Source organism: Moschus berezovskii, chromosome 1, assembly GCF_049115385.1.
Source record: "Moschus berezovskii isolate FMDL1 chromosome 1, NW_MosBer_1.0, whole genome shotgun sequence".
In the NCBI taxonomy this organism is placed as follows: Eukaryota; Metazoa; Chordata; class Mammalia; order Artiodactyla; family Moschidae; genus Moschus; species Moschus berezovskii.
In genome coordinates, this window is record NC_142460.1 from 125845864 (window position 1) to 125863679 (window position 17816).

The 17816-nt window shown below is 38.4% G+C and overlaps 1 pseudogene; it reads left to right on the forward strand.

Moving 5' to 3' along the window:
* The first annotated feature begins 15489 nt into the window (after positions 1 to 15489).
* Positions 15490 to 17097, forward strand: LOC129550996 (BBSome complex member BBS4 pseudogene; annotated as a pseudogene).
* Positions 17098 to 17816: the final 719 nt, after the last annotated feature.

Consider the following 17816-nt stretch of genomic DNA (forward strand, 5'->3'; position numbering starts at 1 on the left):
TAAGATCATGGCATCTGGTTCCATCACTTCATGGCAAATAGATGGGGAAACAGTTACAGACTTTAATTTTGGGGCTCCAAAATAACTGCAGATGGTGGCTGCAGCCATGAAATTAAAAGATGCTAGTTCCTTGGAAGAAAATTCATGACCAACCTAGACAGCATATTAAAAAGCAGAGACATTGCTTTGCCAAAAATAGTCCATCTTAGTCAAAGCTATGGTTTTTCCAGTAGTCACATATAGATGTGAGAGTTGGACTATAAAGAAAGCTGAGCACTGAAGAATTGATGCTTTTGAACTGTGGTATTGGAGAAGACTCTTGAGAGTCCCTTGGACAGCAAGGAGATCCAGCCTAAAGGAAATTAGTTCTGAGTATTCATTGGAAGGATTGATGCTGAAGCTGAAGCTCTAATACTTTGGCTTCCTGATGCAAAGAACTGACTCATTGGGGATGACAGAGAATGAGGTGGTTGGATGGCATCACTGACTCAATCAATGGGAATACGTTTGAGTAAACTCTGAGAGTTGGTGATGGACAGGGAGGCCTGATGTGCTGCAATCCATGGGGTCACAAACAGTCAGACAAGACTGAGCTACTGAACTTAACTAAGTGACAATAGATCCCTTTGATTTTTATAGACGCTGGGCAAGGGGAAAATCATTAACTAAAGTATAATTTCTGATACAGTTTTTAATTTGTAGAATGGAGACATGAATACAAGCAAAACAGATCATTCAAATTATCATTTATTATCACTAAAAATGGAGGAAGAACATAATCTGTAAACATAGGACATGTTGTCATCAGGTAAGTTCAGTCGCTCACTTGTGTCCAACACTTTGCAACTACATAGACTGCAGCATACCAGGCTTCCCTGTCCATCATCAACTCCCAGAGTTTACTCAAACTTATATCCATTGAGTCAGTGGCGCCATCCAACCATCTCATCCTCTGTCCTCCCCTTCTCCTCCTGCCTTCAATCTTTCCCAACATCAGTATCTTTTCCAGTGATTCAGTTTTCACATCATGTGACCAAAGTATTGGAGTTTCAGCTTCAATATCAGTCCTTCCAATGAACACCCAGGACTGATCTCTTTTAGGATGGACTGGTTGGATCTCCTTGCAATCCAAGGGACTCTCAAGAGAAGAGTCTTCTCCAACAGCACAGTTCAAAACATCAATTCTTTGGCGATCAGCTTTCTTCACAGTCCAACTTTCACATTCACACATGACCACTGGGAAAAAAAATACCCTTGACTAGACGGACCTTTGTTGGCAAAGTAATGCCTCTACTTTTTAATATGCTATCTAGGCTGGTCATAACTTTCCTTTCAAGGAGTAAGCGTCTTTTAATTTCATGGCTGCAATCAGCATCCTCAGTGATTTTGGAGGCCAAAAAATTAAAGTCTGAAATTGTTTCCACTGTTTCCCCGTCTATTTCTCATGAAGAGATGGGACCAGATGACATGATCTTCATTTTCTGAATGTTGAACTTCAAGCCAACTTTGTCAATCTCTTCTTTCACTTTCATCAAGAGACTTTTCAGTTCCTCTTCAATTTCTGCCATAGGGTGGTGTCATCTGCATATCTGACGTTATTGATATTTCTCCTGGCAATCTTCATTCCAGCTTGTGCTTCTTCTAGCCCAGCGTTCCTCATGATGTACTCTGCATATAAGTTAAATAAACAGGGTGACAATATACAACCTTGGCATACTCTTCCTGTTTGGAACCAGTCTGTTGTTCCATGTCCAGTTCTAACTGTTGCTTCCTGACCTGCATACAGGTTTCTCAAGAGGCAGGTCAGGTGGTCTGGTATTCCCATCTCTTTCAGAATGTTCCACAGTTTATTGTGATCCACACAGTCAAAGGCTTTGGCATAGTCAATAAAGCAAAAATAGATGTTTTTCTGGAAGTCTCTTGCTTTCTCAATGATCCGGCAGATGTTGGCATTTTGATCTCTGGTTCCTCTGCCTTTTCTAAAACCAACTTGAACATCTGGAAGTTCACGGTTCACATATTGCTGAAGCCTGGCTTGGAGAATTTTGAGTATGACTTTATTAGCGTGTGAGATGAGTTCAATTGTGTGGTAGTTTGAGCATTCTTTGGCATTGCCTTTCTTTGGGATTGGAACGAAAACTTACCTTTTCCAGTCCTGTGGCCACTGCTGAGTTTTCCAAATTTGCTGGCATATTGAGTGCAGCACTTTCACAGCATCATCTTTCAGGATTTGAAATAGCTCAACTGGAATTCCATCAGCTCCACTGGCTTTGTTCATAGTGATGCTTTCTAAGGCCCACTTGACTTCACATTCCAAGATGTCTCGCTCTAGGTCAGTGATCATACCATTGTGATTATCTTGGTCGTGAAAATCTTTTTGTACAGTTCTTCTGTGTATTCTTGCCACCTCTTCTAAATATCTTCTGCTTCTGTTAGGTCCATACCATTTCTGTCCTTTATCGAGCCCATCTTTGCATGAAAATTTCCCTTGGTATTTCTAATTTTCTTGAAGAGATCTCTAGTCTTTCTCATTCTGTTGTTTTCCTCTATTTCTTTGCATTGATCGCTGAGGAAGGCTTTCTTATCTCTCCTTGCTATTCTTTGGAACTCTGCATTCAGATGCTGATATCTTTCCTTTTCTCCTTTGCTTCTTTTCTTTCACAGCTATTTGTAAGGCCAACCAGACAGCAGTTTTGGTTTTTTTCATTTCTTTTCCGTGGGGATGGTCTTGATACCTGTCTCCTGTACAATGTCACGAACCTCCGTCTATAGTTCATCAGGCACTCTATCTATCAGATCTAATCCTTTAAATCTATTTCTCATTTCCACTGTGTAGTCATAATGTATTTGATTTATTTCATACCTAAATGGTATAGTGGTTTTCCCTATTTTCTTCAATTTAAGTCTGAATTTGGCAATAAGGAGTTCATGATATGAGCCACAGTCAGCTCCTGGTCTTGTTTTTGCTAACTGAAAAAGGTCTTTTCCATCTTTGGCTGCAAAGAATATAATCAATCTGTTTTCGGTGTTGACCATCTAGTGATGTCCATGTGTAGAGTCTTCTCTTGCGTTATTGGAAAAGGGTGTTTGTTATGACCAGTGTGTTCTCTTGATAAAACTCTATTAGCCTTTGCCCTGCTTCATTCCGTGCTCCAAGGCCAAATTTGTCTGTTACTCCAGGTGTTCCTTGACTTCCTACTTTTGCATTCCAGTCCCCTATAATGAAAAGGACATCTGTTTTGGGTGTTAGTTCTAAAAGGTTTTGTAGGTCTTCATAGAACCATTCAACTTCGGCTTCTTCAGCATTACTGTTTGGGACATAGACTTGGATTACTGTAATATTGAATGGTTTGCCTTGGAAATGAACAGAGATCATTTTGTCGTTTTTGAGATTGCACAGAAGTACTGCATTTCGGACTCTTTTGTTGATCATGATGGTTACTCCATTTCTTCTAAGGGATGGCTACCCACAGTAGGAGATATAATGGTCATCTGAGTTAAATTCACCCATTCCAGTCCATTTTAGTTCACTGATTCCTAGAATGTCGATGTTCACTCTTGCCATCTCCTGTTTGACCACTTCCAATTTGCCTTGATTCATGGACCTAACATTCCAGGTTCCTATGCAATATTGCTCTTACAGCATTGGACCTTGCTTCTATCACCTCCACAACTGGATATTGGTTTTGCTTTGGCTCCATCCCTTCATTCTTTCTGTATTTATTTCTCCACTGATCTCCAGTACCATACTGGGCACCTACCGACCTGGGGAGTTCCTCATTCAGTATCCTATCATTTTGCCTTTTCATACTATTCATGGGGTTCTCAAGGCAAGTATACTGAAGTGGTTTGCCATTCCCTTCTCCATTGGACCACATTCTGTCAGACCTCTCCACCATGACCTGCCCGTCTTGGGTGGCCCCATGTGGCATGGCTTGATTTCATTGAGTTAGACAAGGCTGTGGTCTATGTGATCAGATTAACTAGTTTTCTGTGATTATGATTTCAGTGTGTCTGCCTTCTGATGCCCTCTCGCAATACCTACCGTCTTTTTGGGTTTCTCTTACCTTGGTCGTGGGGTTTCTCTTCACACCTGCTCCAGCAAAGTGCAGCCACTGCTCCTTACCTTGGACGAGTGGTATAAAAGCATAACTTTAGCAACTACTAATACTAGTTGCTAATATTAGTTTCATGGCTTCCCTGGTGGCTCAGCATTAAAGAATCTGCTTGCCAATTTAGGAGACTCTGGTTCGATCCCTGGGTCAGGAAAATCCCCTGGATAGTCTCCCCTGGAGAAGTAAATGGTAACCCATTCCAGGATTCTTGCCTAGGAAATCCCATGGACAGAGGTGCCTGGCAGGCAAAAGTGTTGGACTTAACTTCACAACTAAACAACAACAACATCAGTTTGATGCTATTCTGCAACATGAATGCAGAGATACTTTTTGAAAAAGGTGACCATGAACCTACCTCTTGAAGGTAATTGGGAAGTTATTAGATTTGGGGAAAGTAGATGATATTCAGTAGGTATATAGAAAGTAATGACATGTACAGAACAGAGGTGGAATTTGAGTCATATATAGAAAATGGCATAGGTATTTGCTTACTAGGAGAAAACAAGACTTCAGATTCAGTTCAGTTCAGTTCAGGTCAGTAGCTCAGTCGTGTCCGACTCTCCGCGATCCCATGAATCACAGCACGCCAGTCCTCCCTGTCCATCACCAACTCCCAGAGTACACTCAAACTCATGTCCACAGAGTCGGTGATGCCATCCAGCCATCTCATTCTCCGTCGTCCCCTTCTCCTCCCGCCCCCAACCTTTCCCAGCATCAGAGTCTTTTCCAGTGAGTCAACTCGTCGCATGAGGTGGCCAAAGTATTGCAGTTTCAGCTTTAGCATCAGTCCCTCCAATGAAACCCCAGGATTGATCTCCTTTAGAATGGACTGGTTGGATCTCCTTGCACTATAAGGGACTCCAAAGAGTCTTCTCCAACACCACAGTTCAAAAGCATCGATTCTTCGGCAATCAGCCTTCTTCACAGTCCAACTCTCACATCCATACATGACCACGGGAAAAACCATTGCCTTGACTAGACGGACCTTGGTTGGCAAAGTAATGTCTGCTTTTTAATATACTATCAAGGTTGGTCATAACTTTCCTTCCAAGGAGCAAACGTCTTTTAATTTCATGGCTGCAATCAGCATCTGCAGTGATTTTGGAGCCCAAAAAAACAAAGTCTGACACTGTTTCCACTGTTTTTCCATCTATTTCCCATGAAGTGATGGGACCAGATGCCATGATCTTTGTTTTCTGAATGTTGAGCTTCAAGCCAACCTTTTCACTCTCCTCTTTCACTTTCATCAAGAGGCTTTTGAGTTCCTCTTCACTGTCTGCCATAAGGGTAGTGTCATCTGCATATCTGAGGTTATTGATATTTCTCCCATCAATCTTGATTCCAGCTTGTGCTTCTTCCAGCCCAGCGTTCCTCATGATGTACTCTGCATATAAGTTAAATAAGCAAGGTGACAATATACAACCTTGACGTACACCTTTTCCTATTTGGAACCAGTCTGTTGTTCCATGTCCAGTTCTAACTGTTGCTTCCTGACCTGCATACAGGTTTCTCAAGAGGCAGGTCAGGTGGTCTGGGATTCCCATCTCTTTCAGATTACAATTCTGTTTATTTCTTTTCTGATTTATAGGCTATGTCTATATGTATATGTGTTTATTGCCTCTTGGTTCTTATTTTGTTTTGAGACACAGTATTCCAAATTATTTGCTACATGAAGAAGCTTCTTTCATGACCTCACAGAAGAAACTACTTTACACAATCTACATTTTATATATTACTTGAGTATGAGATGACTTTTTTTCCTGAGCTAGCTACAGCAGGTTTCTCCATTCTTATTACAATAAAGAGGATTTGAATGATTCACCTCTGTTATTTTGATAGCATACACATACATGAGCTAGGCTCCCACTCTCTAGGCTGACGATGAAATAGATGTATTTGGCTTATGATGGATATCACTTGTAAATGTTACATTAACTATTTCTGCTGTAGATGTCACTGTTTCCTTAGCCTCTTATACATTCAGGGATTTTTTTTTTCTGAGTTTTGTGTATGAATATTATTTGCATAAAAGCAGGTAAGCAAAAAGTAGCAAATCTTTACATCTTTTATTTTTGGGACTACTCTTAGGAAGCTTGTTTTTTTTACAAAAGTGTAAAGATTTTATTTGAACTTTGAACAGAAAATAACTACAGTAATTTGTCTTCCCCTGATATTCTTTATGGGTTAGAACTGATTTCAATATTGTTAGGATTGCCTTCTATATCCTTCTTTGCTTTTCTGTGCCAAAGAATAGATTTCTTTTCAAATCTTTTGAATACAGCAGCACTTAACTAAAATTGACAACTCATTTGACTTCTTTAGTAAAAATACAAGCACAGAAAGGAACATCCATGTCACAGAAAGGTTTTCATTTACTTTTTCCAGGTAAAATGAAAGTCTTATTCTTTTGTTCATAGTTGTATTAAACTCTTTGTTTCACAAAAGGAATTTGCTATATATATGTATATATATATATATATGTTAAAATCTATTCTTTAGGTTAATATAATATTACCATTACACCTAACCTTGTGTTCCAAATGAATTACTACCCTGTGCTCTTGTTATTTACTTTCATAACTGGCACATTTTATTTCTTTATATTAATATCAGAACAAAAATGTCAGAATATGCGTGTTTTCAGAATCAAACAAAACATAAATAAGTGGAATTAACTTGGTAAAAGTGATGTCTGATGTCAACTTCTGACCAAGGATAGTTCATATAATTCACGTGTTCCCTCATCTTTAACACTCTCATTGGCATTAAAACTTTTACATCCTCTAAAGCTTTTCAATGTCATTCTACCTAGACATCTTTCCAATTACTATCCACTTGCGTGATTTCAATATCCACTTTGCTTAATCTTATATATCCTATCCTCTTATTTTACTTTTCTAAACACTAATGATCTTTATTTCAGCACAACTGCAGCCAAATGCCTACATAGGCTATGTTTTAAATTTCACTCTCATTAAAAATTGACTTCATCAATATAAAATTCCAATCTGTCTCTCTCAGATGACAAGCTTGCTGCTTTCTTCCCTTACTTCCTGTATGATCTTCCTTCTGTCTTAAACCTCAAGATCAAAGCAGATAAAAAGACCTGACTCATCAGTCTTCTAAAATTACTCACAATAGACACTCTTAACAGTGCTCTCTGGAATTTTGACTACTCATTTCCATTCTGGAATAGTCACCTCTTGATTATAGGCTTTTTCTCTCCAGATATTTCAACACATTGAAATCAGAGTAAAGCCTGTAAAATGCTGAACAGTTCATGTCAGTTCCCTGATGAAATCCTTAAATAGCTATTTATTTCTAATTTTTCTTATTTCAAACATCTTAAAGGATTGTCATGTTTTTCCTCTGTAATACTCTTTGTCTGAAATATAAGACTTCTCTATCTTTGCATGGCTGACAGCAACATTTCCTGTCTGAACTTAGATGAAAATTCCATAGGAACATACTCTGGCCCATGAAAGCCAGATTAAATGACACTCAGGACGTGGTCCCCAACCTTTTTGGCACCAGGGACCCATTTCGTGGAAGATAATTTTTCCAGCGACCAGTGTTGGTGGGGGGGGGTTCAGGATGATTCGTGTGCATTACATTTATTGTGTACTTTATTTGTAAACTGATGCCACCTCCGATCTAACTGGAGGTACTGTTCTGTGGCCTGGAGGTTGGGGACCCCTGCACTCAAGGGTTCACATTACCTCCTTTGTCCTAATTGATTAAAGGATTATGATTTATGGTTTCACAAAGATACCCTCATTTTTGGCAAGCATGCTTCTATTTATCTACATTTATATAGCACTGCACTTATTTACACGTTAAATCCTAGCTTTATCTTATTTAAGGCATTCTTCAGCTATGAAGTTAAAAGCCAATTCTTATAGAAGCCTTATCTAAACTCCTCACACTAGATCAGGTCCACTTTATATTTTCATAGTTTAACTGAATTTTTTCATCTAAATGCCTTTTAGGTTATGCATTTTTATTAATACATGAGCAAAGATGGCTCCCTGATTAAAGTTTTCTGCTTATCTAGGTAGCAACTGAGTCTATTTCACCAGTTATTGCATCTTCAACATGTAACACTAAGTCTGAGAGTAATAAAAGGTTTGTATTAGCTCTTTGTTGCATAAATTAATCATTTTTGTTGGATTTAAAACATAAAGATTGTTTGTTGGTTGCAAATTCTGTAAATACGTGTTGTAAAAGGCTTTTATTTCAGAATTCTGCCTATGAATAAAACATGATAGGTCTTGCCTGACTAAGTCTCTTAGGGCCATTTATTTCTGATCTAAAAAATATTGAAAATTTCATATGGCTCAATGAAAAAAAAATGCATAAATTACAAGATAATATTGTAATGGTATTAGAGAGTTGTGGTGCCATGAGGATTAGACAAGCAAATATTCCAGACCGAAGAGAACTTTTCTAACAAGCTAATTTACCCCTCTGGGAGTTCATTAATTCTCACAATGGGCTAAATATTGGGATTTTTCTAGACCAAAAAGCATCTGTTAAGAGAAAGAGAAAGTAACCTAAAATGTAGTGGTCATATGAAGCTGATGGGAACAATTACAAGCTAGAGAGAAACTCATAGTTTTTTTTTCATTGGATGTTTGCTGTGTTGTAATGCTGTGTAGGAGACGGGAACTAGGTTGAAAGTTTATAAAAGGCATAGTCAGTCTCCCATATCATATAGTACTTAGGAGGGAGAAAAAGACTCATTAGGAAGGATATTTATCTCAGGCACAACAGTTTTATTCCCCTTACGATGCTACTCAATTTGAACTGTTTGGAAGTTAAAAAAAAAAAAGCTTGATCTGGCATATCTGAAGGAGGGAGCTTGATATCCCACAAAACATTAAGGCCAAAGAGAGGGACCCATTATACAGTCAGGGTCATGGCTTAAAAACAAGTGTGAAATTAAGATGGACTGATTTTTTACTAAAATAGCAATCAAGCTTGACCCAGACAACTCCTGACTATACTCTTTAATCAGGTAAAGAGAGACCCATGATTAGTGAAAAATTAGGTCATCTGGATTTTCTTTTGGAGTGGGGGCTTACACAGTTTTCAGCATATAATAACAGTAAAAAATAATGAAGCATATGAAGAGAAAAAATCAATAGCTGATAAGCAAGGGAAATATTCGATAATATATGTGAAATAAACAGGTTGTCCAGTTACTGGAATTTGCAGACATAATCTTTGAAATAACTATGATAAGTTAATATAGATTTTTAAAATGAGGAAAAAACAGAATAAGGATTTTCAAAAAAAATAATTGGAATCTTAAATTTTAAAAAGGAATAAAATGAACATTCTAGAGTTGAAAAATAAAATTAAGAACTCACAGGATGACTTTACCAGAAAATAGAGAATCAATGAACTGAAAGACAGGTCAATAAAATAAATTCTTTAATAAAATATAGAAAGTATTTTAATAAGTAAAAATAGATATGTGACATGAAAAAATGCTCAACGTTACTCATTATTAGAAAAATGCAAATCAAAACTATAATGATGTATCATCTCACACAGGTCAGAATGGCCATCATCAAAAAATCTACAGACAAGTGCTGGAGAGGGTGTGGAGAAAAGGGAACCCTCTAGCACTGATGGTGGAAATGCAAATTGATAAAACCACTATGGAGAACAGTGTGGGGATTCTTACTCCATAAGAAGATTCCTTTACTCCAGGAGTAAAACTATCATATCTAGTAATCCCACTACTGGACATATACCCTGAGGAAACCATAATTGAAAAAGACATATGTACTCTGGTGTTCATTGCACCACTGTTTACAATAGCTAGGACATCGAAGCAGCCTAGATGTTCATCAACAGGTGAATGGATAAAAAAGCTATAGTACATATACACAATGGACTAATACTCAGTTATAAAAAGGAATGTATTTGAGTCAGTTCTAATGAGGTGGATGACCTGGAGCCTAATATAAAAAGTGAAGTAAATTAAAGAGAAAAATAAATATCATATATTAATGCATATGTATGAAGTCCAGAAAGATGGTACTGATGAACCTATTTGCAGGGCAGCAGCAGAGATGCAGACATAGAGACAGACTTGTGGACACAGTTGGGGATGGAGAAGTTGGGACAAATGAAGAGAGTAGCATGAAAACATATATATTACCATATGTAAAATAGATAGCCAGGTGGAATTTTGTGTGTGACTCAGTAAACTCAGACTTTTGCTCTGTGACAACCTAAGTGGGTGGGGTGGAGTGGGAGGTAGAAGGGAGATTCAAGAAGGAGGGGACATATGTATGCCTGTAGCTGATTTATCTTGATGTTGTTGATGTATGGCAGAAATCAACAAAATATTGTAAAGCAATTATCCTTCAATTAAAAGTAAATTAAAAAAAGAGAGATGGGTGAGACTTCCCTGGTAGTCTACTGGCTAGACTCCACAATCGCAATGCAGGAGGCCTGAGTTTGATTCCTGGTCAAAGAACTAGATCCCACATGCCACAACTAAAGTGCTATTACGAATTGCCCTCCACTCTTCCCCAGTAACATATTGGACACTTTCCTACCTGGGGGACTCAATTTCCAGTGTCATATCTTTTTGCCTTTTCATACTGTTCATTGGGTTCTCCAGGCAAGAATACTGGAGTGGTTTGCATTCCTTCCTCCAGTGGACCGTGTTTTGTCAGAATTCTCCACTATAACCTGTCTGTTCTTGGTGGCCATGCATAGCATGGCTCATAGCTTTACTGAGATATGCAACCCCCCTCTCTACCACAAGGCTGTGATGCATGAGGGGGATACAGATTATTATATCATTTCAAAACTGTTATAGCTAAATTGCCTATAAATTCTTTCCAATATTACTCCAAAATTTTAAAACCAGATGTGTACATTGATTGGGAATCTAGATTATGATGCCTAAGGTGGAAATGAGAGGATAGAAAAGTATGAGGTATTTTAAAGATATAAATACAATAATTTTTGACCTATCTAACATCTTAGTGTAACATGTCTATTTTGGGCATTTTTGTTAAAATCATGCTCTATGAAGCCTGTACTTTCATGATTATCAAAACAGATCACTGTAATTTCAAAAGTGATTTGTTTACAAAAGGTTTTATGGGTAAAAGTTGATCTAGGCTTGTGATACACAATTTATTTTAGAATCACTAATTACCTTGTGAATCTCATATGCCAACAAAATACACAGAACGTATCACAGCATGTTCTCTGAGTTCCTGCAGTTCATCTTAGATCAAAGATCCCTGTGAATTAAACCAGCTATATCCCATTCAATAATCACTTGAATTTGAACTTAAAAGTTTGCTTGATGATTTTCACTCCTTACTGAGACCTTCTTGGATTTAATGTCCCCTTCTGTATTAAATTATTATCTGACACAGATCATTCTTTAACTCATCTTTTGCTGTTTTCACTACATTTTGGTCTTATCCATGCTTTCTGCTTCTCAGTCATCACCTCTTTTCAAAAATTATCATTTCCCTTTTGGCCTCTGAATTTTATAAGGCTCTTATTCCAGTATAATTGGAACACTGGCTGACTTAATGGTTCATAAAATTAACCTTACGGTTCATTGATGATAACAACAATCTATATCAGAAAACATTGAGCATGTTAAGATTTTAATAACAATAAAAAGTTTTGCATTAAGAAAAAATTTTGGAAGCTTTAACACTATTTTTATTCTCTGCTCAAAAATAAGATTTATATTACCAAGAGTTCATCATTATGTTGAATTGTTATTTATACTTCAATTTTTAGATGAAATGTATTTGACAAATACTTATGGGACAAGGTACCATATGCCAATCATGTTTTAAGCTTCAGATACACAGCAAGTAACAGGCCAGATAAAGATTTTCTACTTATAAAACTAATGTATTTATAGTTGAGTTTTAAAGATTTTACTTTCTTAACTTAGTTACTAAGATTCTTACTCCTTTTTTTCATGTATACTTCAGTATTTCTATTTCAGATAATTTGGTCCACTTTCTTTCAAAATAAATTAGTGCCATTTTAAAGTCTTTAGTTTTATGTCATGGTTTTACTTTTCCCCTTTGTTAGGATTTTTCATGTTACTTTTTGGTGATACAACTAATAATTCGATTTCCAGTTATAGTGACCTTTCAGTGCTTTAGGATTCGGTCAGTCGGTCGGTTCAGTTGCTCAGTCGTGACTGACTCTTTGCAACCCCATGAGTCACAGCACGCCAGGCCTCCCTGTCCATCACCAACTCCCGGAGTTCACTCAAACTCATGTCATTCGAGTCGGTGATGCCATCCAGCCATCTCATTCTCTGTCGTCCCTGTCTCCTCCCATCCCCAATTTTGAAATGCAGGGGAATTGCAGTAGAGGTCCAGATTGGACTATCTGTATGTAAGACCTTTGAGAAGTCATATGTTAATTTCCTGATGCTGCTATAACAAATCACCACACATTTAGTGACTCAAAGATATATGAATTTATTATCTTACTCTTCTAGGTGTCTGTAGAGTCCTAAAATCAAAGTGTCAGTGAGCCTGTAGTCCTACTGGATATTCTAAGGGGGATTCTGTTTTCTTGCTTTTTCCAGCTTCTAGGGGGCATCTTTATTCCTTAGCTTGTTGCTCCTTCCTCCATCTTCAAGATCATCAGAAACATCTTCAGATCTCTTTAACTTCCATCCTCCAGTCTCCGTATCTCCCTTTGCTTCCCAAGTCACCTTGCTTTCTCCAACTCTAACTCTCTGATCTCCCTCTTACTAAAACCTTTTTGATTACACTGGGCTCATCCAAGAAATCCAGAATAATTTCATCATTTTAAGATCCATAATTTAATTGAATCTACAAAGTCCCTGTTGTCATGGAAACTAATATGAAAGTGAAAGTGTTAGCTACTCAGTAGTGACTGGCTCTTTGCAACCTAATGGGTTGTAGCCCGCCAGACTCCTCTGTCCATGGAATTTTCCAGGCAATAATACTGTAGTGGGTTACCATTTCCTTCCCCAGGGGGTCTTCCCGACCCAAGGATTGAACCCAGTCTCCTGTATTGCAGGCAGATTCTTTACCATCTGAGTGACCAGGGAAACCCACAACATAATATACTGTACTTACAGGTTCTGAGAATTAAAACATAGACAACTTGGGAGACATTTTTCAGCCTACTAGAGGTGTACTCTCTGTCAGTTTCCTCATGTATAATAGGAAGGGGGTATAACATATCTTTTGCAAACATTTTCAAATCTAGGTTGACTTCTTGCCCAAAAATAGAAAGTTTAAGATATTCTGAAGATATATCACGATACCAGTGACTAGAGTGAAAGAATGAAATATTTGTAATTCCATGTATTGGGTTGGCCAAAAAATTCATTTTTTTTTTTTCTGTAAGATGACTCTAGTAGTGCCTAGTTGTCTTTAACTTGATTCAAAACAATTTTATTAGACTGTATTGTGACAGCTGTCATATTAACATGTAATTAAAAACACTTAAAACTAGCAAACTTTTGTATAGCTATTTTACTATTAAAGAGGAAATAAAAAAGCAACATTTTCAGCATATTATGCTTTGTTACTTAAAGAAGTGTAAAAATACTACTGAAACGCAAAAGAAAAAAATGTGCAGTGTAAACAGAAGGTGCTGTGACTGATTGAATGTGTCAGAAGTAGTTTGCAAAGTCTCACTGAATGATGCACCATAGTTAAGTAGACCAGTTGAAGTTTATAGCACTCAAGACATTAATTGAGAACGATCAACATTATACCACATGTGATATAGCCGACATACTCAAAATATCCAAATATAGTGTTGAAAATCATTTATACCAGCATGGTTATATTAAAAGCTTTGTTGTTTGGTTTCCACATAACTGGGAAAAAAATAGAACCTTCTTAATCATATTTATGCATGTGATTCTCTATTTAAACATAGCATAAATGTTTTCAAAACAAACTGTTATGGGAAATGAAAAGAAGATGCTGTACAATAATGTGAAATGAAAGAGATCGTGGGGCAAGCAAAATGAACTACCACCAGAGACACCAAAGGCTGATCTTCATCCAGAGAAGGTGATGTAGTGTATATGGTGAGATTGGAAGGGAATCCTCTATTTTGAGCTCCTTATAGAAAACCAAACGATTAATCTCAACAAGTACTTCTCCTAATTAGACCAACTGAAAGCAACACTTGACAAACAGTGTCCAAATCAATGTAACATGCATAATCTTCCATCAGTATAATGCAAAACCACATTTCTTTGATGACCAGGTAAAAACTGTTACAGCTTGGCTGGAAAATTTTGATTCATTCATGGTTTTAACCAGACATTGCACTTTCAGATGTGCATTTATTTCTGTCTTTACAAAATTCCCTTAATTGAAAAATTCCCAATTCCCTGGAGTACTGTAAAAGGCACGTAAAATAGTTCTTGGCTTAAAATGATAAAAGGTTTTGGGTTAGTGGAATTATGAAGTTGCCTGAAAAAGGACAGGAAGTAGGGAAACAAAATGGTAAATATGTTGTTCAATAAAGTTTTTGGTGAAAATGAAAAATGTCTTTTATTTTTGCCTAAAAACCTGAAGGCACTTTGGCCAACCCAATAGTACATCCAGCTTTGAAGTAAAAACTCTTTTATACAATGTGGTATACTGCTATATCTTTGTATGATAACATTAGAAAGAGTTAGTGATTTGTATCAATTATGAAACACATTGTTAATTTCCAAAATTTGAAAATTAGAACTATGCAGGAAAATAAAACAGCTATTATTATTTCATTAAAAATGCAAACTATATGTAAATTATACCAAAATATTATAGTACTATACAAATAAACCATATTTTTGTTTGAAACTGGAATTCCATGAAGATAATTCATATTAATTGTAACTAAAGCAAGAAAGTTCAAGAAACAACAGTTAAAACTGGACATGGAACAAGAGACTGGTTCCAAATACGTAAAGGAGTATGACAGAGTTCTATATCATCACCCTGCTTATTTAACTTATATGCAGAATACATCACGTGAAATGCTGGGCTGAATGAAGCACAAGCTGGAATCAAGATTGCTGGGAGAGGGCTGAAGAGAAACTGTCTACGAAAACTCAGCTTCCTGTGTCTGCTGAATCTCAAAAACCCCGGCTGAAAGAAGCCCCAGAGTTCCCTATTTTGGAGAAGCAGAACTGATTGATCCATCTCTATTATATCCCTGGGTCGGGAAGATCCCCTGGAGAAGGAAATGGTAACCCACTCCAGTATTCTTGCCTGGAGAATCCCATGGACGGAGAAGCCTGGTAGGCTACAGTCCACGGGGTCGCATAGAGTCGGACACGACTGAGCGACTGAATGGAATGGAATGGAATGGAATTATATCCAGAAGGATTATGAAGCATGCAAGGCTGTTATCAAAGAACAGCTTCAGGAGACTCAGGGATTATGTGAATATGCTATCTATGTCCAAGCTTTGATATTTCACCTGGAAGGAAATATCCAGCAATCCCTAAGGCACTTTCAGATGTGTGTTGTTCTCAGCCCTCAGTGTGCTGATAACCTCAAGCAGGTGGCCAGATCCTTATTTCTTTTGGGAAAACATAAAGCTGCCATTGAAGTATATAATGAAGCAGCTAAACTTAATCAGAAAGACAGGGAAATCTGTCATAACCTAGGAGTTTGCTACATGTATCTGAAACAGTTTGACAAGGCACAAGACCAGTTGCACAATGCCCTACATCTTAACATGATTTGACTTACATAATGCTGGGCAAGATCTTCTTGCTAAAGGGAGACTTGGACAAGGCCATTGAAATCTACAAGAAAGCAGTGGAGTTCTCACCAGAAAATACAGAGCTGCTTAAATTTAGGGCTACTCTACCTGCAGCTCAGCATTTACCAGAAGGCATTTGAGCATCTTGGAAACACACTGACTTACAACCCTATCAACTACAAGGCCATCTTGGCAGCAAGCAGCATGATGCAGACCCACGGGGACTTTGATGTTGCCCTCACCAAATACAAAATTATAGCATGTGCTGTTCTAGAAAGCCCTCCACTCTGGAATAACATCGGAATGTGCTTCTTTGGCAAGAAGAAATATGTGGCAGCCATCAGCTGTCTGAAATGAGCCAACTACCTGGCACCTTTAGACTGGAAGATTCTCTATAATTTGGGCCTTGTCCACTTGACTATGCAGCAGTACGCATCCGCTTTCCATTTCCTCAGCGCAGCCATCAACTTCCAGCCGAAGATGGGGGAGCTCTACATGCTCTTGGCTGTGGCTCTCACCAATCTGGAGGATACAGAGAATGCCAAGAGAGCCTATGAAGAAGAAGTCCGCCTTGATAAGTGTAACCCTTTAGTAAACCTGAACTATGCTGTGCTGCTGTATAACCAGGGTGAGAAGAGGGATGCCCTGGCCCAGTATCAGGAGATGGAGAAGAAAATCAACCTACTCAAGTGTAGTAGGTCTCTGGAATTTGATCCGGAGATGGTGGAGGTAGCCTAGAAGCTGGGAGCTGCTCTACAGGTCGGGGAGGCACTGGTCTGGACTAAACCAGTTAAAGATGCCAAATCAAAGCACCAGCCTGCTTCAACCAGTAAAGCCACCTGTTTCCAGCAGCCTCTGGGCTCTAATCAAGCTCCAGGACAGGCAATGTCTTCAGCAGCCACATACAGGAAGCTCCCCTCAGGTGCTGTAGGAACATCCTAGCTCACAAAGCCACCATCCCTTCCTTTGGAGCCAGAGCCCACTGTGGAAGCACAACCCATGGAAGCATCAGCACAAACCAGAGAAAAGTAGGTGTTGGATGACCCTGGAGCTGGGCTTGTTTTGGCGAGGACCTACCAGATTAGCAAAGGTCCCATGACACAGGCAGCATGGAGGCCAGCACGTATGAGAACGTGTTATGATGATCACCAGGAGCCTGAAGCCTTCACAGCCCCTTCTGCCCCATGAGCTCAGAAAGAGGAGATGGCCCAGATGAGTTCTCTTAAGAGCCGAGAGCAAGGCTTTGGCTCTGTATGTGGTGCCAAGAACCAGCAGGGCACGTGATGCTGTTTGCTGTGGAAAGGACTTACCTCCCGCTGACTGAGCCCTTTGTGGAAGAAAAGTCTGAGACACCTCTGCTGTCAAGACAAAGCCTTGGCTTAGCTGAACTGATCCTTGGGCTGTGTGGTAGGTATATTGGCCAACAAGGCAAACACAAATCTTGAATTATAATCCAGTTCTAATAGTAGAAATTTAGAAGATAAAAAAAAGCTCTTTAAATTGGGGCCCAGTCTGTTGAGTATTCTCAGCTTCACTTGCCCATAAGAATCCAGAAAAAGTCCCTATCCCTTGTTCTTGAACGAGGTCAGAATGCAGAGCCAGATTATGTCAGTATGAAGAGAGAGAAAGGGCTGGATTGCACCAAGGTTTGGGAGGGGGAAAAGGAGGAGCTTCTTAATTGAGAAGGTTTTAAGACATACAGTGATACCACTGACCAGATGCTAGTAATACATTATCTATATATCCTTTTCAGAATAAAGATTATATATCATCCCTTTGGGGAAAGTTGTTATTAATGTATAAGGGATCACAATAAAATGTTTCTGGAAGAAAAAAAAAGATTGCTGGGAGAAATATCGATAACCTCAGATACGCAGATGATACAACCTTTATGGCACAAAGTGAAGAAGAACTAAAGAGGCTGTTGATGAAAGT